Genomic DNA, 23,997 nt, shown 5'->3' on the forward strand with positions numbered 1-23,997 from the left:
GGTTCAAGTGTGATGTAGCCGATTCGTTGTGTATGCCCTCGACCTAGAAACGTGATGCCATCCAGCATCAACCGTGCTTGCTCATCTTAAATTCCATTACCAGGAAGCTGGGTTGATGGATGGTGAGGTTGCATGATGTGGCGTACAAGTGCAACAACCACTACGTGCTCACTCGGCGGCATCACGTACGGCAACTGTGACCCTCTAGGACGTTAACAGAAAATCTTCTTCGGAAGAAAGGCGGGTTCTTGCTTTCCTTCTGTGTGTTTCGGATTTTCGTGATTGATGTAAGTAACAGCCACAAAAGTTTAACTTTCGTTCTTTAGCATCAACGGATATAAAAATGGGATATGTTTATATAGATTTGATAAACAGGAATTATATCTAACAAATCGAATTTCTTCTGGGTAATATTAGAAAATCATATCGATAACATTGCGATTCATATTAATTATTTGCATTTTCTCTTTAATTTCAGGTAAGCATCATATTCCCTCGCCACAGATTAGGTTTGTAAAAATAGAACTTAAGTCATTTGTTACCCCTTGCGATGTGTGTTCAAACCAAACAAATCAACAAATCAAAAATATTCAACTAATAATTTCGGGTTTAATTCATTAGTGGTGCAAGCAATAGTTGGTATAGTTATTGATGTTAAAAAACATCAATCTCATTTTTTTTATCAAATTTATTAGCTGGTTAAGATATTAAAGCTGTAAATTCCGCATTATTATCAATTTAATTTTTTTTGTAGATGTACTCTTAAGTCAGGGAAGCGGAGTAAATTTACAACCAACAAAAATTCCTATGACCGAACTGAAAATGAGACCAAGCACAGGACAGTCCTGGTTTGTAGCCAAGCATATTACTTCTTAGAGGAAGGTCCCTCTCTACGAACTGTTTTTCGAACGAGATTTCCACACAAGGTGCACTATGTATTTAACTTTTGAACTTCTAAATCAAAGTTCGTTCTTAAAGCCTTGTACACCACTCAAATAAACATTATGAATTGTGCAAATATCAGATGTCTTAGTTTTGTTAATGTTGATACAAATACTGTGAATCTTCTTAACAATACCACTTTCGATATGCTGAAAGAAACAATGACCTACAATCGGTTTCCTCGAAAGTTTTCTCGGCCATAGTTCCGGTCACCATCAGATTAATGGCCTTTCCCATCATGGTGTCCTCTTGGCAGCAGACCAAAACTGCATCAGCCTTCCGGAAAGGAACTGTGCGACCTACTTTCATTTGGTGGATTACGATATGACACAAATGGGCTCTCCGTCGCCGCTAGTAGCTTTCCGCAGGATTACCGTCATGTGTCATACGTTTATCTTCATATATGCACCTACTCAGTGGCCAGCCATTGCTCGGGCACGCTACCAACTGGTCCATGATTATTTCCTTGGGGGAAATGTCGCACCACCATCGTAAAATGAGATTTCATGGTAATCTCACCTGATGCGCGCCCCGGAGTAGGACAACAGAAAACCAAACGCTGACAGCCGCACATGGGAGAAGCCACGGTTCGACTTTGGCTTTGGTATCCGAAAAGAGATTAGCAGCAGTTTTTTCAATCAATGGCAACCTGTACCTGTACGGGAATGTAGCTAAAACTGAGACACTGGGACCAGTGATGAACAGTTTGAAACTTTTGAGAATTTAATGCTCTCAACAATGAAATTTTTTAAATATTTTAATAATGCATAGGAATAGTTGCGGAAGTTCCCTGTCAAACGATTGACCACTTTTCCCTAGTGATCGAACGCGGTCATGATTTTGAACAATGGTGTTGAAGGTGTTGAAAATAATCGATTTAATCGTCGCGCTCGGGCCATGTCGACCAGAGAAAACAATCAGGGCTGATTGGAAAACAATTACTAGTCGGTAAAATATGTGCTCCTTCAATGCCAGCCGGAATTAATTTCATGCTTGATTCCTATTAATTGGTTTTTGTTGCTGTTTGTTGATGGGCTTTTGTGAGGCTGCATCGTTGCCATTGTTAGCATTGATTGTACCGAATTAACATGCATCACGGTCTGCTCCACCGGTGTGCTCTATGCTATTGAGGTTATGACGGTTTATCTCGGAAATAGGTTTGGTGACGTGTATTGATTAATAAAAATATATACATTTAAGCAACATGATGGGAGTAGAGAAAGAGAACGATTTAAGTTAAAGAAACATTCGAGACAAGTTTATGTATAGGGAATGTAAACATAAACACGAAATGAGTGAGTTCGATACAACGAACTCGATATTAACACTAACACTTACCGAGCCAAAATTTGATATTTAAAGTGCAATGGTCGCAAAAAACGTGGAACAGCCACTTTGAGCATCCAGATCTCAGTTTAAAGAAGTATGACGATTTTAGATGTTCAATGCTAAGATCTTGAGGAAGCGAGGCGCCAATGTCCGTGTGAACATAATCAGTCTGGTCTGGGATAATATTGTAGGCTTCTTAATTATTTCCATCAAGAACTCACTGGATTCTCTATCAATTTTTGCCTGAAAGTATCTCAAAAATTCTCCCAGGAAATCTGGAAACACTAGAACATGGGTTCCCAAACTGTGGGTCAAAGGTGGGTCGCGAAAGACAATGCTTGATTTATACCTTTGTCACTATTTTGTCCCACAAATCTATACCAGTTTTTAGATTACGATCCTGGTAATGATTCGATGATTGGAGAATATCAAACTTGACGAGGTCATAGCCTTCTTTTGCTGCGCGATATTTGGGCAAATAGTATAAAGCTCAATACAATCCACATCTACTCAAAATCCAATCCAGAGCTAATCCAAATCGAATCTAATCTAAATCTAAATCATATCAACTCCAATTCAATTTCAAATCTAATTGAAATCCAATCCAAATCCAATCCAAATTCAATTCAAATCCAATCCATATGAAATTCAAATCCAATTCCATTTCAAATCTAATTGAAATACAACCTAAATACAATCCAAGTCAAATCCAAATCTAATTTAAATCCAAATCTAATTCAAATCCAATCCAAATCAAATCCATCTTATTCGAATCTAATCTAAATACAATACAAATTCGATCCAATTCCAATCTAAATCCAATCAAAATCAAATCCAAATCGAATTCTAATCCAATCCTAATCCAATCCAAATCTAATTCATAGCCAAATCCAATTCAAATACAATCCTAATTCAATCTAAAACCTATCCAAATCAAATCCAAATCAAATCTCATCCAAATCCAATCAAATTCCACATCCAATTCAGAAAGAAAAAAATACAGAGATGGGATATGAAGCTATTTATTATGATTTATTCAATCTAACGCGTACTCATTTTTATCCATTTTTATCCAATTTGGAATTCTGCTAGGTGGGTCGCATATCCAAAAAGTTTGGGAACCTCTGCACTAGAAATTAAAAAAAGAGTCAAATACTCAAGCTTTTATAACAATTCTAGGGAATCCTGCAGTTATTTTAGAAAATCTTTCAAGAATATCAACATGTTTAAGTAACTCTAATAAATTGTGGGGAATTCCTTCTGGAATTCTGGGGAATTTATTATTCATTCTGAAGATCTGGGGCATTTCATTTGGAATTATGAGGGGATTTCTTCTATTGAGACAGGAATGACTTTCAGTGAAGATCATTTTCAGTTTAAGAAGAAGATATTCAGTTTAATTCTTGGAAGTATTCTCAGAGAATTTGTTCAAGGAATTCTCAAAAAACCTAGTAGAGTCCTGAATTAAATTCCTAACAGATATTGTTGAAGTAACTCCAGCAGGAATTCATTGATGATAACCTAAAGAAAAGTTGTACAATCTTGAGGAAATTTCTATCGTAGTTTTAGAAAGGAAATTTCTTACGAATTCCATGAGGAATATTTGGAGAAAGTCCACGAATAATTTCTAGAGGAGTTCCAGGAGGAACTCTCAGAGGAGTTTAAGGAAGAACTCCTGGAGGATTTCCAGTGAGAACTTTTGGATGCAGTTCAGAAGGAATTCCATAAAGAACCTTTGTGTTAGTTCGTTGAGGTACTCGTGAAAGAAATCTTGAAGAAATTACTAGAGAAAATCCAGTGCGAACTTCTGGAGGAATTTCAGGAGAAACTTATGTAGGAAATCCAGGAATTTTAGGAGGAATTCAAGAAACATCCAGAGGTATTTCCGGAGGACCTTCTGAAAGAATTACAACAGAAACGTCTGAAAGAATTTCAGAAGAAACTTTAGAATGAACGTCTGGGTGCATTCCAGGAAAAATTTTTTGAGGAACTCTAAGAGAAATTCATGGTGGAACTCTTGGGCAACTACAAGAAGAAGTACAGAAGGATCTCCTGAAGGAATTACAAAAGGAAAATTCATGAAGGAACTTCAGCAGAACCCAACCAGTGGATAGTAACAGATTTATATCACAACTTGTTATTCTGTTACAGCACATTCTTATAACAGCGGTTGTTATAAAACATGTACCATTAGTAGTTAAAATAACAAAAATTGTAACAAAAATTGTTTTAACAAAAATATTACTAAATATATTATTAATTGAAAAAAAATAAAACACGATATGTTACATAAAAAGAAGTGAGAATAGCTTATTATATAACAAATTATGTTCTTGAAAAGGTTATGACTATCCATAATGTAGGCAATAACTTTGTCCAGCTGGTTCAACTTCGAAGGTAGGTTCAAGTTATACTGAAGGTGGTACCTTCGTTTTTTACCAATTCCTATTTACCTAAAATGTGTTTTTTCGGTAAAAATAAACATAACACATTATGTTATAATCATGTTATGACGATCATGAAATTCTCTTTCCTACATTTTTGACAGAGAATTTATAACAAAATTATTACAAGTATTTGTTTTTTGTAACACATATTGATATAATTGTGATAAAATTTTGTTATGACTAACTGGTCTGGAAGTTCTTTCTGCAGCTCTCCAGAAATGTCTCTTGTAGTTCATCAAGAAATTCCTCTTGGAAGTAGTCCAGGTTTTCCTCCCAAAATTCCTAAAGAAATGCATCCTGAACTTCCTTCCTGAATTGTTCCTGAAGCTTCTATTAGAAATTTTCCAGGAATTTCTCCTGCAGTTCTTACAGAAATTCCGTCGATTTTTTTCAGGAATTTCTCCTGAAGCTCCTCAAAATATTTCTCATGTAATTCCTACCAATTCCTCCTGGAGTTCCTTCATCAATTCCCCCAGGAGCTCCTACAGAAAATCCTCCAGGAATTTCGTCTAGAGTTCCTACAAGTATTCCTTGCACAGTTCCTCCAAAAATGCATCCTGGAGTTAGGACATGGATTTCTCTCGAAGCTCCACCAAGAATTCCTCGGGGAGTTCCTTCAGGTATTTCATTTTAAGTTCCTCCATCAATTTCTTTTGGAGTTCTTTCAGAAATTACTCCTGGAGTTCCGTCAGAAGACTCTCCAGGTTGCCCTCCTGGACCTCCTCCTCGTTTTCCCGGAATTCATCTTGGAGTTTCTCCAGAAATTCATCCTGGAGGTTCTCCAGGAATTCCTTCTTGGAGTTACACCAGAAATTCATTTTGAAGTTTCTTCATGAATTTCTCATGGAGCTCGTTCAACCCAAAATTCCTCCTGGACTTCCCTCAGAAATTAATCTTGGAATCTCTCCAAAAGTTCATCTTAGAGTTACTTCCGGAATTCATCCAGGAACTGTTGTAATAGCTCACACCGCTGATATATAATTTTTCACGCTGGTCAAAATTTGTAGAAATGTGAGAAACAAAATTCAACAGCTAATTTTTACGATGTTAAATATAGAATTTTCCGTGAAAATTCTAAAAACTTCCAGTTAAAATTTCAAAGAATGTCCCATGAAAATTCGAAAAATTCAAGAATGTAATACTGAAGAATTTCCCAAAAAAAAAACAGTGTAACCCGATCAGGACGACAAAACAAAATTATTTCAAACTTATAGCAACTTCAGATATAAATAAGAACTGTTGATATAATTCATTCGTTTCGGAGACGAGTCAGCCTAATAAATCTAGAAGATACAAAAAAAAAGAAAAAAATCATTCGTTTCGAGTAAATATTTTATTAAATTTATGCATATGTTCCTTTATTTTGATTTGTTATCATTTTATGTGTCCTAATGGGAAGCAAATTGTAATAGCAAGGATACATAACTAAATAACTCGACCTGTTATAAATTCATTACTTCATTCTGGTCATTGCTAAGAATATTTTTTTGGGAAATTTCTAAGGTATTGATGAAGAAATTTGAAGATTTTGCTGAGAAAATTTCATAGAATTTGACAAGGAAATTTCGTAGAATTGGCCGAGGAGATTTCGAACAATCCGAACCGAAGAGATGTCGAAGAAATTTCAAAACCGAGGAGATTTCGAAGAAATTCCGAGGAAAATTGTGAAGAATTTCTTGAGGAAATTATCGTCAAACGAAGAAAGAATTTCCCGAAAAAATCCGGAAGAATTTGCTAAGAAAATTTTGAATAATATGCCGAGAAAGTTTTGAATAATATAGTGAGAAGGTTTTGATTAATATGCCATGGAAATTTCGAAGAATTCACTGAAAAAAACCGAAGAAATTTCCTAAGAAATTGCAAAGAATTTTCCGAGGAAATATTGTAGAATTTGCCAAGGCAATTTGGCCAGGAAATTGAAAAGAAGGTGAGAAATTGAGAAACATTTGCGGAGGAAATCCCATATAACCAAGGAACTTCTGAATAAGCTTCACGGAGGAATTTCAAAGAAATGGCCGTCACCGTAGATTTGAAAGTGAGCGAAGGGTAAAATTTGTGATGGTATACTCTGCTTTCTTCGCTCCGAGACAGCTGAATAAGTTGTGACAAAACAAACGCATAGAGAAAACAGAACTGCGCAATAAAAATCCTATTTCTAGTCGAATATGTCACACTCCACACTCTTCCCTCCCCCTCCACTATTATTACCCTAAAATAAAACTCGACCCCGAGAAACGCCGAAGCAGAATCACGACAAACGCCGCTGTTGATGATTTCTGGGGTCGTACACATATTACGTAAGCACTTATGGGGGGAGGGGGTGTCTGTCGTTTTCTTACGCACCATATAAATAAAATATCATTTGTATGAATGGGGGGTGGTCGAGGAATTCGTCTACCTCGGATCCTTGCTAACGGCTGACAACAACGTTAGTCGTGAAATACGAAGGCGCATCATCTGTGGAAGTCGGGCCTACTACGGGCTCCAGGAGAAACTGCGGTCGAAAAAGATTCTCCACCGCACCAAATGTGTCATGTACAAGACGCTTATAAGACCAGTTGTCCTCTACGGACATGAAACATGGACAATGCTCGAGGAGGACTTGCAAGCACTCGGAGTATTCGAGAGACGGGTGCTTAGGACCATCTTTGGCGGTGTGCAAGAAGACGGTGTGTGGCGGCGAAGAATGAACCATGAGCTCGCCCAACTCTACGGCGAACCCAGTATCCAGAAGGTAGCTAAAGCCGGAAGGGTACGATGGGCAGGACATGTGTTCGCTTCCAATCCGGCAGGTACGAGACGGCGTGGAGCGCAGCGAGCGAGATGGGCAGACCAGGTGCAAAACGACTTGGCGAGCGTGGGGCGTATCCGAGGATGGAGAGATGCGGCCTCGAACCGTGCATTGTGGCGTCAAATTGTTGATTCAGTGTTATCTGTTTAGATGTTAACTAAATAAATGAAATGAATGAATGAATGGGGGGAGAGGGGGTCGAAAATCCCAGAAAAGTTGCTTACATAATAAGTGTACGACCCCTACTAGACCGGCGTACACCTCTAACTCCAGAATGAATTCCTGTAGAAGCGCGAAGAGGAATTCCTAGAGGAAATCCTGAAAGAATTTCTGAAGGAACTCCAGTGAGAAATTCCTAGACGAACTCCAGAATTAATTGTTGGAAGGATCCCGACTAGAAGGTAATATCAAAATTATATCAACATATGTTATTATGTTATACTAAATTTTTATAACAAAATTTTAAAACATTAAAATTTTTAAATTTTTAAAAATTTGTTAGAAACATGGTGCAGAATGTTGTTAAAATATCTAAATTTCTATCAAAAATTACACTACTTGAAACAAAAAACTATCAAATTTTGTTACAGTTTTATCATAAAAATAACATGTTTTGTTAGAAATTTATAACAGAATCAGATACAAAATATATTGTCTACTGTGCAGTTGTAATGTTTTACAGGTCGTGATAGGTTACCAGATTGTGATCAACAATCAGAAATATTAGTTTTTGTCTGAACAAGAATATTTTTAAGAACATGAAACTAGCAACATTACAAATTAGACAACCTTTTCAAATTATATCATCGATATGATAACTATGGCAGGATACTTTCCCTTAGGTGTTATTTTAATTGCCTACTGTTGGACAATTCGGTGTTATGATATTTAATATGTTATGATAAAAAATAATATATTATGATAAAATTCTGTTACAATATTTGAAAGTTAATGGCTAATAAGAACAAAATTGTATCAACATAAGTTATAAATATCACAATATGTTGAAATTGTGTTAAGTTTTTGTTATGCTCTTCTAGTCGGGATTGCAGGATGAATTCCTGGAGGAATTCCTAGAGCAACTCCAAAGTAAATTCTTGGAAGAACTCCAGCTCCAGTTCGGAGGATCCTCAGAAAGAATTCCTGGAGAAACTCCAGCAGGAATTCCTGGTATTTCTGAACTAACTCCAGGATTTCCTGGTGACACTATAAGAGGAATTCCTGTAAGAATGAAATGGAATGAATAAATTTCTGGATGAACTACTGGAAGAACTCCTAAAGGAAATTCTAGAGAAATTTTTGGAGGAACTCCTGGAGGTATCTCAGGAGAAATGTTTGGAGGAACAGTTACTAGAAATTCTTTCCTGTAGAAAAAACTGTGGCATACATACAGCAGGTTCAGGAGGAATTTGCTTGTGGAACTTCAGGATGGATTCCTAGAAGAACTTTAGGAGACATTCCTACAGGAACTCCAGGAGGAATTTCTGGAGAAACCAAAGGAGGAATCACTGTGGGTGTTCCTGGAAGAATTTCTTAAGGAACATTCCTGGTAAAACTTCCGGATGGACTTCAGAAAGAATTACTCGATTAACTCCTGGAGGAATACCTGCTGGAGAACTCTAGAAGACCTTTCTGGAGGAAATGCTAACTATAGGATTTTATGGAGAAACTCCAGAAGATATTCCTGGATGAACTCCAGGAGGAATTCTTGAAGGTTTTCCAGGAGGAATTCCAGAACTCTAGGAAGAAATCCTAAATGAACTCCAGGAAAAAAATCCTAAACGAACTCTAGAAAAAAATCCTGGAGAAACTTCAGCAGAAATTCCTGGACTGACTTCCAGGATGAGTTCCTGAAGGAACTTCAGGATGAATTTCTGTAGGAACTTCAGGATTAATTCCTATAAGAACTCTAGGAAAAATCCCAGAAGAATTATTTGAAGGAACTCTAGAACACACAGAACACCTGCAGGAATTCTACAAGTAATTTCTGAAGCAACTTCAAGTGAAATTCCTGGAGCAACTTCAGGAGGAATTCCAAAAGGATTTGCTTGTGAAACTTCAGGAAGGATTCCTAGAAGAACTCCACGAGACATTCCTAAAAAGACTTCAGGAGGATTTTCTGGAGGAACCCAAGTAGGGATTACTGGAGGAATTACAGGAAGATTTTGTGGAGGAACTCTCAGAAATATTGAGTATAGCAGCTCCAGGAATTTCTGGTGGAATTGGAGAGGGAATTCTTGGAGGAATTTCATGAGACATTCTTGGAAGAACTTCAGGATGGAATTTTGTAGGAACTCCAAGAGGAATTTCCGGAGGAATTGCTGTGGGCTCCTCATGGCGAATTCTTGGAGGAACTCTAGGGGACATTTTCGGAGCAAATCCTATAGGATTTCCTAGGGGAATTCCAGAAGATATTCCTGGATGAACTTCAGGATTTGTTCGGGCATTTCAAGAAGAAATTTCAAATAGAACTTTTGTAAGAATTTTTCGGGGAGCTTTTGTCGGAACTTAAGGAAAGCCTAAATGGCAGTAAAATAAAATTTCCATGAAGAATTAGAAATTTTCTCTAAAAAAATAGGACAATAAAGAAATAAGGGAAGGACTTACTTACTTATGGATCCTGTACACCTCCGGTGGTGCAAAGGGCCGACTTGAAAGATCTCCATCCTGAGCGTTGCCCGGCTATCGCTTTAACCTGTTGTCTTTTATTTCTTTATTGAAGCTTTGCCGCCATGAGCCTCTGGGTCTGCCTCTGCTGCGATGTCCCGCTGGGTTCCAGTCTAATGCTTGTTTACAGATTTCGTTTCCGCCCCTAGGTAGAGTGTGGCCGACCCAGCCCCACTTCCGATCCCGAATTTATGTTGCTATCGGCCTCTGGTGACAACGACGATGGAGCTCGTTGTTTGAGATCCAGTTGTGAGGCCACCAGGGCTGAATTATATACCGCAGGCATCTGTTAATAAACACTTGCAGCCGTTGAGTGTTCTCCACTGATACACATCAGGTTTCGCTAGCGTATAACAGCACGTTAGAATTGAAAATTCGTATTTTGGTGCGTTCACTTATTTGCCTGTATTTCCCGATCTTTCTTAAACTCACAAAGGCAGCCCTTGCTTTCTTGATCCGTGTCGATCTTGGTACCGCCGTCTGACGCCATTTGGCTACCAAGATATTGGAAGCTTTCAACATTCTCCACTGGTTTCCCGGCTACTGTGAAACTGGAAGGAGTCTCCATAACATCCAAAGATTTGGTTTTGTTGACGTTGATGACTAATCCTGCCGAAGAGGAGCGCTCAGCAAGCACGTTGAGCTTACTCTGCATATCAGAGCACCGTTGCGCGAGGAGCGCAACGTCATCAGCCAATTCGAAGTCGTTTAGGTGCTCCATGGTTATAGGCTGCCATAACAGCCCGCGGTTTGGTTCACGGTCAATCGCATCTACCAGCATCTCGTCGATTACGATGAGGAACAGTAACGATGATAGAATACATCCTTGCCTCACACCAGCTACGACCCGGATAGGGTCGGACAGGACCCCATTGTGCAGCACTCTACACGAAAAAGCCTCGTACTGTGCCTCGATGAGGCCGATGATTTTCTCAGCAAGCCCCTTGCGTCTCAGGGCGCCCCACATATTCTCGTGATTGAGACGGTCGAAAGCTTTTTCGTAGTCAATGAATACCAAGTAAAGGGACTCTTGGAATTCGTTGACCTGCTCCAGAATGATACGGAGCGTGACAATATGGTCCACACAGGATCTTCCGGCCTGCTGCCGCCGGAGAGTCGCATCGATCTTCTCCTGAATCCGGGCTAGGATAATTTTGCATAGAACTTTGAGAACGGTACACAGCAACATAATGCCTCGCCAGTTATCGCATACAGTCAGGTCACCCTTTTTGGGCACCTTCACTAAGATACCTTGCATCCAGTCGACCGGGAAAGTTGCGGTGTTCCAGTTATTACGAAATAAACGATGCAGTAGTTGAGCGGATGTCATGGGGTCAGCTTTGAGCATCTCGGCTGATATGCGGTCGACCCCTGGGGCTTTATTCGATTTCATGCTTTGGATGGAGCTTCGGTATTGACGCGTGTTATACGTCGGATCCTAGGCAGATCATGCCGAGGTGGTGATGGCCTGGCTGGCACTTGAAAAAGTTGTTCGAAGTGCTCGAACCAGCGTTTCAGCGTTTCCAAACCTCTAGATCCTAGATTTTAGTCATTCAAATTTTTGTCATTTTGATCTTTTCTCCCACAGTCGAGTTCAGTGCGTGTTGGCTCTTGTTTCGGACGGCAGAACGATCGCGCGATTTGCCGAAATTTTGTGTTTTGTTTTGTTTTTTCCTTAGGACGGTTCGTAAGTAAATTGATGAATATATTTTATTACTTTTACAGCATATACTGTTATTGACAAACGCTCTATATTGTCGAATAGAGCTCCCTATTATTCACCTTTCCCACTAACACAAATTTTCCTTCCCGATACATCTATGAAGGTAGTATGGGTTCCCTGCATCTTCACTAGTAGATGTTGAACTAACATTCCTTCCCTTCCTTCCGTGATTGTAAGGACGTGGCCAGGTATACAACTGCTACTGTATAGGAAAAGGTACTAATCCCAAGTACCAATTTGCGACAATATACAGTAGATTGCTCAATTCAAGCTCTGTCTGGTAAGAAGGCGGGTGTCGCGGGAGAGAGTTCTCTTCGTCGACTTCCCCTCATTTGAATGAAAGTGACAGGCGGGGAGTTTCTTTGCAGTTTATCACCTCAGAATGCAAGTTCGCATTGTTTTCTTTCGTTCTGAAGTGATAAACCACAGAGAGATCTGCTGCTTGTCACTTTTGTTTAAGGGAGAGGGGGTCGACGGGGAGTGTCTTCTCTTGCGACATTCGCCCTTATTCCAGATGGAGCTTTAATTGAGCATTGTATAGCCACCCACGATTTGTACAATCACATTTGTATTCCCTGGTACATGCACCCCAGGTTGAGAACCGCTGTCCTAGAAGAACTCCAGGATGATTTCCTGGGGGTACTTCTGGTGAAATTATTGGAGGAACTTCAAGAAAAATCTTTGCAGGAGCTTCAGAAGGAAGTCTTGGAGGAACTGTAGGAATAAATTAAGAAGGAATTCTAGGGGGAGTGTTTGTAGAAAACTGTAGCAACTACAGGAGGAATTCAAAAAGGAACTTCAGGATGGATTCCTAGAAGAGACAGGAGCAATTTCTGACTGGAAGAATCTAGAAGGAATCTCTGGAGGAACCAACAAAGATAGAATCACTGGAGGTGTTCCAGGAAATATGTCTGAAGGAACATTCCTGGTAAAACTTTAGGATTGACTTCAGAAAAAATAACTTGATCAACTCCAGGAGAAATATCTGCTGGAAAACTATAGGAGACCTTTCTGGAGGAAATGCTATAGGATTTTATGGAGGAATCAAAACTTTAGGAAACAATATTGGGAAAACTTCAGGAGTAATTCCTGGACTGACTTCCAAAACGAACTCCTGGAAGAATTAAAGGATAGGAACTTCAGGATGAATTTCTGTAGAAACTCTAGGAGGAATCCCAGGAGAAACATTTGAACTTCAAAAGGGATTTCTAAAGGCACCTTCAGGAATGATTCCTAGAAGAACTTCAAGAGACATTCCCAAAGAGACTCCTTTATAGAAGTTTAACAGAGATTACAGGAGAAGTAGCAGGAAGATTTTGTGGAGGAACTCTAAAAAAATCTCTAGTGTAGCAACTCCAGGAGGAATTTTTGATGGAAGGGAGGGAATTCTTAGAGGAATTTCATATGACATTCTTGGAAGAATCTCAGGCTGGAATTTTGTAGGAACTCCAGGAGGAAATTCCGGAAGAATTGCTGTGGGCTTCTCATGGAGAATTCTTGGAGGAACTGCTGGAATTCTATCTCTGGCATTTCAAGGAGAAAAACGGGACTTCTGAACTCCCAAATTTCGAAATATCTAATTTCCTAAACACCTAAATTTCTAAATTCCGATATTCCTAAATTCCTAAGTTCATATGCTCCTAAATTCCCAAATTCCTAATTTCCGAAGTTTCAATATTCCTATATTCCCAAATTCTCAAATTTCTAAATTCCAAAATTCCCAAGTTCATAGAAATTCAGAATTTTCTATGTTCTTAAATTCCTAATTTCTTGAATACCTAAGTTCTAAATTCCTAAATTCCTAAGCTCTAAACTTTCTATACTCCAAAATTCCTAAGTTCCGACGTTCCTATGTTCCTTAATTCCAAAATTTCCAAATAGGTCAGCGCGCATGCACACAGTAGGACCAATCTTCAGAAAGACTTTTTCAAAGAGATCCAAATTGATAACTTGGGTCACGGGTTGTTATTAGAATACTTGACTTGATGTAAACACAATTTTGAGTCGTTTTAATCGGATGGATCTTACCTTACCTTTACAGTCAATACAAGTTGAGCATGTGGTCGATTTTTAATTCTCTTAAATCTGGTAACATTTATCTAACTGCTTCAATAAGTTGGCCACAACGTATACATCGCCCAAACGTATTATATTTGGCACCATTACAAAGTGTAGTCCTAAAATTAATAAAGCCACGCTTAGACGTTCGTAAATTAATTTTGATCGCGCAGAAAGTACTTGATCTTTATTATATATAAAATTATTATTGTATTATCATTATGCTGTCTTCATTGTGAAATACAAAAGGGTACCCATCAAAGAAATTCACACTGTAGCTTCATTTTTTTTGTCAGGAATCCAATCCTGCAGAAATTAGGTTCCGCCACCCTCCGCCCGCTCAGTTATTTCGGTTTTACTGACGGTGGTTTTTTCGGTCTTGCCAATCAATTTTGATAAATACAGCAACGCACAATATGTTTTCACTTCTCCTTCTACTTCTCATTTTCCCCAATACAATGGGGCGACATTAGCTGAAAACTGTCTAGGGGTCGTACACTTATTACGTGAGCGTTATTTCTTTTCCTCCCCTCATGTAAGATTTCTTACATCCAAATGATTTTTTATTTATAAAACAACAGTTCCCCATACCCCATAAATGCATACGTAATATGTGTACGGTCCCCTAGCACCATTTCTCAAGCCTACTTTTATTAAGGAAATTCCACGTGATCATGAGTTTTTACCGGTGTAAGGCCATTAGGCTGAAGGCCGTTAGGCCGAAAGCCATTTGGCCGAATGGCCATTAGGCCGAACGGTCATTAGGCCGAATGGCCATTAGGCCGAATTAGCAAAAAGAAGCAAGAAGTGCAAAACGAGAAGTTCTTTCTTCACCTTTTCCCTTCTTCCTTCTCCCTTCTTACATCTTCCTTCTTCTTTCTTCCTTTATTCTTTCTTCTATCTTCTTTCTTCTTCTCTTTACTTTCTTCATTATTCGTTCTTCCTTCTTCCTTTTTCCTTCTTCCTTCTTCCTACTTTCTTCTTCCTTCTTCCGTATTCTTTTTTCCTTCTTGCTTCCATCTTCTTTCTTCTTCCCTCTTCCTTCTATCTTCTTTATTATTTCTTCTTCCTTATTGTTCCTTCTTTTTTCTCCGTTTTCTTCCTTCTTCCTTATTTCTTCTGTTTTCTTCCTTCTTCCTTATTTCTTCTTCCTTTTTTCTTATTTCATCTGCCTTCTTTCTTCTTCCTTCTTTCTTATTTCTTCTTCCTTCTTTCTTATTTCATCTGCCTTCTTCCTTCTTCCTTTTTCCTTCTTTCTTCATCCTTCTTTCTTCTTCCTTTTTCCTTTTTCCTATTTCCTTTTTCCTTCTTCTTTCTTACTTCTTTCTTCTTCTTTCATCCTTCTTCCTTCTTTCTTCTTTCTTCTTCTTCCTACTTCCTTCTTTCTTCTTCCTTCTTCCTCCTTTCTTCTTCCTTCTCCCTTCTTCTTTCTTCGTTCTTCCTTCTTCTTTCTTTCTTCTTCCTTCTTCTTTTCTCTTTCTTCTTTCTGCCTTCGTCCTTATTCTTACTTTCTCCTTCCATCTTCCTTCTTCCTTCTTCATTCTTTCTTTATCCTTCTTCCTTCTTTCTTCTTCCTTCTTTTTTCTTCCTTCTTTCTTCTTCCTTCTTCCTTCATCCTTCTTCCTTGTTCCTTGTTCCTTCTTCCTTTTTCCTTCTGTCTTCTCCCTTTTTACTTCTTCCTTCTTCTTTCTTCTTTCTTCCTTCTTTCTTCTGTTTTCTTCCTTCTTCCTTATTTCTTCCTTCTTCTTTCTTCCTCCTGCTTTCTTTCTTCTTCCTCCTTCCTTCTTCCTTCTTTCTTCTTCCTTATTCCTTATTCCTCCTTCCTTCTTTCTTCTTCCTTCTTCCTAATTTATTCTTCTTTCTTCTTTCTCTTTTTTTTCAACCCTTTTCATCCTTCCTTCTTCCTTCTTCTTCTTCCTTCTTTCTTCTTCCTTCTTTTTTCTTTTTTCTTTCTTCTTTCTTCTTTCTTCTTTTTTCTTCCTTCTTCTTTCTTCCTTCTTCCTTCTTACTTCTTCCTCCTTTTTCCTTTCTACTTCTTCCTCATTGCGCACTACTCACTTCTCACTCCCCAGTTCTCATTCGGCCTAATGGCCATTCGGCCTAATGACCGTTTGGCCTAGTGACAATTCGTCCTAATGGTCTTCGGCCTAATGACCTTCGGCCTAATGCCCCAGCATCGTTTTTACCGGCTCTTGTGCTCTGAGATTTTTAAAATATTGTTAAATAAAGTAGGACAAACTATTAAACATGACATGATGTCTAGTCGCAATGGAGGGAGAGTATTTTATTTCATCCACTACTTCTAATTTTCTAAACTGTATTTTCTTTACTCTGTAAGAAGATCATGCGCCTCTACAACTTTACTTTGTTTGGGGACGAAACAAAACCTATTCTATGTGTTTACAATTTCTAATAATGGAATACATTTTTCGTTAGCACTGCAGTGAGGCGGTAGAAATTGGTAATTAAAGTTAACAGTTAATACCTGTGAAAGTGCTCATAGAAATAGAACTACACACTGGCGGCGCCAGCCATTGATATTTGATGAGGCACCACTTGGTGCAAGCGCGTTGTCTTTGAGAACGTTAGCGTGCTTGCGACGACTGGTGCCCCACCTCTTGCTCCGGTAGTTTAACTCTAGCTTCCGGGTCGGCGATGCCGAGAAGATGAACCATCCATGCAATGGAATATCATAATATGTGGCCTGCTAGACTATTTTGTTCACTTCTAACATGTTTGACCGTCTTTTTTGGAATTGGTCCCACTGTGATGCGCCGCGATCTAACTTCGTTTTCCCCAGTGCTCGTAATCTTTTCAACTACACAACTTATCCAATTTCCAATCCCGTTTTCTCGGTATATGAAAAAAATATTTATTTTTCTTGCTCTTGCTTTCTTGATAACAGATCGGAATAACGCAAATATGAGTATCTGACTTTATGGATTTGCGAGACGATGATTACAGAAACATTTCCAGAATGATAGTGTCCACTGCCACCCTTATAGCAGGTTCCATGGGCCTTCCAGGAGGGGCCGGTTTTTGCACCATCTGGAACCATGCATATATGGGTGTCAAAATTCATGTTTTCCTAAGATGATGAATATAGGATCTTTATTAGAGATATATTTTGAGGACTGTAAGACTCTTTGGCCAATTTGTAACAGGTTCCGGAAGTTCTGCGAAAGTGACATTTGTTCAGGGTGCATGGCCAATCCCGTATCGTTTTCACGAAAATTGCCATATCTCTGCGTATACCTAACGGATTTTCAAACTGCAGCCAGCATTGGTCAGCATATTAGTTCTAGTTTCTGGGGAAAACATAAAATATGACGGCAGTAAACGTCATATAAAATGACAAGCAGCAGAAAAAATGCATTTTTAACACACCCTCGGAAAACCCGGAACACCACCGGTGACCAAGGGCCAATCAGAGGGTTCGCATAAGGCCAGTATACTAGAAGAGTTTCCGCGTCCGATGGTCCCAGTTTGATCATAATCGGATCATTCTACACAAAGTTATGCTGATTTGAACTTCGACAATTTTTTGCCTATCTCAACCTTTTTGTCTAACCCCTGTAGGTGAATTAATTTAGGGTTTTCTACGATCACAGCTTAACTTAATTTTTGAACAAAGCATCATAAACAAGTATATCGATCAAACATTTACTCACAAACAGTTACACCCATCAGACAAACATTAATTCGACGGACCCAACGCCGGCACATAAAGATACTATCGGCAGACAAATCCCATTTCATCCATATGACATCGTTCTACTTCCACATGTTCGTTAATCCTTGCTACATCGCTCGGTGTTCCGTCGGAACAAGGCCATCAACCTTTGCTTCTCGACGGACGATCCCAGCTCCAGGACTTTACCATCCCTTTGTATTTTAGTACGTTTATTCTGCCAAACGGAAAACGAGAAACCACCTACCTTTATGTCGGCGGTTGCGCGATTGCGGCGCTATGATGACTTGTAGAAATTTTCATCTCACACCTCATGTCGCAAAACCGTGTGTGCCGGGAGTTAGGAGTGGTAGGAGATTAATCGTCGATCTGTCTATTCCCGATGTTTCGTTCCATGCAGTTCCTAGTTCTCCTACAGCTAGAGATGCATATGGTAATGTGGACGACAACGACGACGGAGCCGCTGGCTGGCTGACGATGACTAATAACCCGGGGAAGATTTGCCACCACTCACAAGAAGAGAATGGAGCAGAATAAATGGCACGCAGGAGAAGATTGACAGCTACGGGACGGACTGAGTTCGAAACATCATTCTGTTGACCGTCCGAGCTCGTGCATTCGTCGACATCATGAAGTGAAAGAATTTCATTGTGCTCCATCTAAAAGGAACGATTAATGGTTGGATGTGGTCTCTCCGGTTAAGGAAAACCCACGCGCAAATGCCTACAGATATACAACGATGAGGTGAAATAGAAATCTGCACCGGAGGAAGAGGTCACATTGTGATGGTCTCGAGCCCTCGGGAGATGACTCACGTTGTCTGGTATTTCCCCGATGCAAAACTATCTCTACAATAACGGCTTGTACAATCGGACAAATGTTACATACGTCCCTTTCGTTGTTTGCGGACACATGAATCTCTAATTGTGACAGTCACGAATCGTACTTATCTTTGATTGTTCACCTTTTCCCCAAATATCCATCGTGTACAACAAATTGGAGAAACCTGTCAATGGGAACGCAATTTAGTGCATTGTGCCTTTGTTCGATCGTAAGTTTTAACGACACGCATTTCAGGGCTGGCAGCAAGTTTGCGTTTGCTCTGAGATTGAGAGTAGACTCGTAAAAAAGTACTTCCGGCAAAAATTACTTTAATTTTGTTCAAATCTTGCTTGTATGTTAATGTTTTATAATTAGAATGACAATTCCCACGACGTTCTGAAAAATCTAATATTCAGAATTAAAAATACTTTTATTATTTTTAAAAATTACTTTTATTTTGTTCAAATCTTGCTTGTATGTTAATGTTTTATAATTAGAATGACAATTCCCACGACGGTCTGAAAAATCTAATATTCAGAAAAAACAGCTCAAGTAAACCAGCCCTGCATATCTGTACATACAATGAAAAGTCTCGCATCTACGCCTCGCAGCCCATAATCATGTCTAACCCCGTGCACGAATCATCAATATAAACTTCCGTCTTCTGAAAAAAGACAGTCCCAAGTATTTCCCAGACCACAAAACTGAACAGCGACCGACCGAAGGACGGGAAATGACTATTTAAAGTTCGTCGTCGAACGGTTATTGAAAGTAGATAATGGCCTTACATTAGCATTTTGGATTGGGACAACAAAAAAGGCCTCTTCTATCAAGCAGTCTTGCTGGATGGCTGGCTGGTGGTTGGTTGTTTTTAGGTTGGCTGGCCGTAACCAATGCAATCGCATTCTGACGAAACCGTCGGGGCTCAGTTTGTATTCATTAGCATACAAATGATAGGCAATGAGTGTTTTCTTTTTAATTTCCCCTTCGTTGCTATCAGAGGTGACGTGAGGGGGGCTCGTATGCACTTCGTGCGTCGATAAAACTAATTTGAGTCTAATGTCAAGCTTCTTTTTTATTGCCCAGAGACGATCAGTTCGATGGTTTTACGATACTTTCTTTTGAATTTAGATACGATTTTAACGCCGACTTAAAATTTCATTTTATTCTTCAATTGCTACACAGTTTTGAGCTTAATTTAAACAACTACACGTAGGTAGATAGTTAAGAAAGCACTATATTTCATTCTGATTTCCCTGATACACAAACGTTCGGAAAATTTGCTTTTTCACCTTTCGGCACACATAATTTTTTACTGTTTTTTCATTAACTTGTTCACCAGAAAAGCTTATACATAATTTATTCACTTTCGCTGAATAAATAATTAATTAGATTTACTACCCACCAACCAACAAGCGAAGAAAAACAAATTTATGAGATTTATCTGTGCGCGGCAGTGCATACCCCACTGACGACCAACCACATTGCGTTGCCATGATGATGGCTTCCCGGCACCCATCACCAACCAGCAAAGTAAACTGTCAAACGTTTCGTACCAATTAACATAATTATGGCGCATTGTTATTGTTGAACGTCCGAATGGGGGCACTCACCGTCCGAAATCGTCATCCACCAAACCAAACTCGAACGACTCTGCCTGACCGATAGGAGGGAGACCAACACTCTGGCACACTTTTTCGGACTTGGTCCTCAACGATTATGTAGTCAGTTCGTAGAAAGTGAACACCCAGATATATTTAGAACCCCGTTGGTGTAAGTAGCACGTAGCTAATATCTGGCGCGGATATCACTACGGTTCCCACAAGTCTAATCGCTTGTAATGGCACCCTCGAGGATATCCATCATGCTTGAAATAGCGCGTTTTCTATGCCGGCTTGACTTGAACTTGTATTATGGCTGGCGGAAGTCTCGGTCAAGTTCTAGAAATGAAATGAACGCCCGAGAAATTACTAGCCGTGACATGCAAGTGGAGGCTCTTGAGACAAATTGACTGGGCGGTTTTATAGTGAATTGTATTTTGAATCAAAAGGTACTGTAACAAAAAAAGATTAAGGAACAATACACTCAGTTTTGAACTTGTTTTTCATGCTAAGTCATTTGCTAAATGATGAATATATGTGTATACAAATGATAGGCAATGAATGTCTGCATTTGAATTGTAAATTATTTTGAAATAAAATTGGTTTGTTGTGGTGTACAATGTGTGAAGAAGAAGAAGAAGAAGAAGTGTAATAAAATTACAATTTCGAAATCAAGGAAATATTATTTTTTCAAAAATAATAAAGTCTAGCTCATTTTTCAAGCACTTACCTTCAACCGATTTGCTCGCAACAAGTTGCAGAATCCTGTCCCATTGTTTCCTATTGAAAATTGGCCAGATCGGACTATAAGCTCAGAAGTTATGGCCAAAATACTTTTTTATACCTAAAGTGCGTAGAAATTACTCACTCGAAAGAAACGAGAAAGGCACCATCACCGCTAGGTGGATTAATCTTAGATTTTACTTCTCGAACCCTTGTGTTGATATGTGCGGGGACTTACTAAATTACGCCAATGTTATAAATGCATTAAGTTTTTCGGAATGTTTTATTGAAAGAACTCTATATATAGATTAACTACAGCGGATGATTTTTTACCAGCTCTAAATGTTCTTCCATTGATTCCATGGATATGTTCCTCCAAGTTGAGTTGAGAGTTTCGATATAACAAGCAGGACTAAACGAAACAAAACTGAAGGATTCAGATCCGGAGAGGCCAGACCATTAATTTTGACTAAAATAAAAACTCCCCCTAAAAAATTAGAAATTTTACAAAAAAAAAATAGAAAATTGCTAATAAAGAAATCAGGGTAAGAGCAATAAATAAATATTAAATTTCCACAAATAAAAAAAAATCCATAAACAATTAAGAATTTTCCACAAAACAAAAATAAATAAGCACTTTTAAAAGCAAAAATTGCAATTTTTTACCCTTCTTACACCCTAAGAAGGGTATTAGGATCACTTGAAAAATCGACTTTTTATCCGAGACTCGGAGACCCAAGTCATATATACCAATCAACTCAGCTCGACGAACTGAGCATGTGTATGTATGTGTGTGTGTGCGTGTGTGCGTGTGTGCGTGTGTGCGTTACAAAAAATGTCACATCAAGATCTCAGGCGTCTGTGAACCGATTTGCATGATTTTATCTTTAAACGAAAGCTATGTCTTTGCTATTGAACGCATTGAAATTATTTTGCAATCGGACATATAATTTCAGAAATATTCGTGAAAAACGAATCTTAAGTGCATTTTCAGAAAACTAACAAAATAATGCCACATAATGATCGCAACCGTCTGTGATCCGATTTGCACGCTTTCACTTTTGTACGAAAGCTATGGCTTCGCGATAGCACCCATCAAATTTTTTTCCAGTCAGATATTGGGTTCCAGAGATATCTGTGAAATACGAACATAAAGCATTAGACGTATTTTGTTCACATCATTGGCAAAATAATGTCACATCAAGATCTCAGCTGTCTGTGAACCGATTTGCATGATTTTAACTTTAAACGAAAGCTGTGTCTTTGCCATTGAACGCTTTAAAATGTTTTTGTAATCGGACATTTAGCTTCCGAGATATCTGTGAAGTACGAACATGAGGCATATTTTTAGAAAACTAATAAAAAATTGCCATATCAATATCTCAGCCATCTATGGTTCGATTTGAACTCTTTCGGGCTTCAACGGTTGAAAATCATCGGGCTTGGTTGCAAAGCAAATCTGCAGCATTTGTGCATTTTTATTGAAAATTTAAAAAAATCCATAAATATCCCTTTTTTTATATTGAAGACGATAAAAAATTATCACAAGCGTTTCCTTAGCGACCAATGTTTGCTTTATGTTTATTTCGCTTTCTATTAATATACGACTTTCACACTTGTGTCTTGATGCTGCTTGAATTATTTTATTTGTAAAAATATTAAATAATATTTTTATAAAACTAGATTTTTTTTCCTTTTACTATTACCATAATCGCATACCTTTCAACTCAGATCAAAGAACTAGATATAAAATGTGTATGTTACAAGATAGTGCCACTTCAAGATCTCAATAGTTTGCTATCTGATTGAGCTCTCTTAACTATAAGCGGAAGCTAAAATATTGCCATGAAATGCATTTTTTTCAATCGGATATTGGAACCTGCTGATATATCTGAAAACCGAAAAAAAATACCAACTAAAGATTCGAATTTTTTTTCGAGCATAAAAACTTCATTTATTTGTTATCCAATTGAAGTTCATGTTTATGCATAAAAATTGTAATATGCAGTGCACCCATAACCTTTCAAAAGTGTAAGAAGGGTTCCATTCACTGTAGGTGGATTAAGTCGGGTTTTCTGTTTAACGAGACTTTACCCAACAGAGGGTATTCGTCTCTCAAATTAATTTTATTTACTACCATACTTTGATATTTTAATTCAAATACAATTAAATAGTTCAATTTTCTTTAAAAATAAGATCAAGTAATTACAATTTGTTCTTTCCTATTTACTCGATCCTTCGATTTCCAGACAGCTTGCTTCGCTATTTTCAAGTTGTTTCGAGGAGCTTGATCCCACGTTGATTGATGAGCCTTCCAGATTTCTTTCTCGATCCATTTTATTATATCTTGCGCTGGTACATCATTTACAATAGTGTGCTGATTTCTACCATTGTTTGCTGCTTTATCTGCTTCTTCATTTCCAGGAATATGGGAATGACCAGGTATCCAACAGAATCGTATATCCTTGTTTTTTATGTGTTTCTCGATGCATTGTATATGAAAGTTTCTTGATTTACCGGATTCTAGTGCCTGTAGACAACTGGCTGAATCCGCAAAGACAATTGATTTGGAACCTGCTAGACGAGTTGCTTCAGCCAGCGCTGCCGCTTCAGCGGTAAAGACAGAACATTGACTAGGAAGACCTTGTTCAATTCTGACGCCAGGGCCTATTACTCCGAATCCTACTTTCCCATCTGCTAGCGAGCCATCTGTGTACCAGTGTGAATAGTTATGGTATTTATCAGAAACTAATTCTCGAAAAGTTTGTAGAGCTAGCTGTGGTGTTTGCCCCGTTTTAATTTTCGATTTAACTGTCCAATCGATTGCTGGTTTTATTGTAGTCCATGCTCTATGTAACACTGTATGGACTTTGCAAAGGTCCGGTAGTGACATTCCTGTTAGGTTCCGAAACGCGACATAAGCTTTTGGCCATAGATGATTATAGTTTCTGTCAGTTTTCTCGAGCGTCGAACATGCTTTTCGTACAATAGCTATTGTAGCTGCATGCTGAAAAGGGAGAGATCCTGATTCCCCGACTGACGCTGTTCTGATGACTTGGTTCTATATAGGGGCTAGTTTTAAAACGTTTTCTTTCCTAAGCACTTCCAGTCCATAAAACAGTTTGGAAATTACGATTGCATTTCCTATATGTAATAGAGTTTTGCGGTCTGCTTTGCCTGATATAGCTTTTAACAGGTTCAAG

The 23,997-nt window shown here is 38.6% G+C and overlaps 1 protein-coding gene across 3 annotated transcripts in view; it reads left to right on the forward strand.

Annotated features, from left to right (window-relative positions):
* LOC134225470 (dnaJ homolog subfamily B member 6) overlaps positions 1 to 23,997 on the forward strand; it is a 431,651-nt gene that overhangs the window by 177,036 nt on the left and 230,618 nt on the right. The gene's annotated exons all lie outside the window — the stretch shown is intronic.

Source organism: Armigeres subalbatus, chromosome 3 (genome assembly GCF_024139115.2).
Source record: "Armigeres subalbatus isolate Guangzhou_Male chromosome 3, GZ_Asu_2, whole genome shotgun sequence".
Taxonomy (NCBI): Eukaryota; Metazoa; Arthropoda; class Insecta; order Diptera; family Culicidae; genus Armigeres; species Armigeres subalbatus.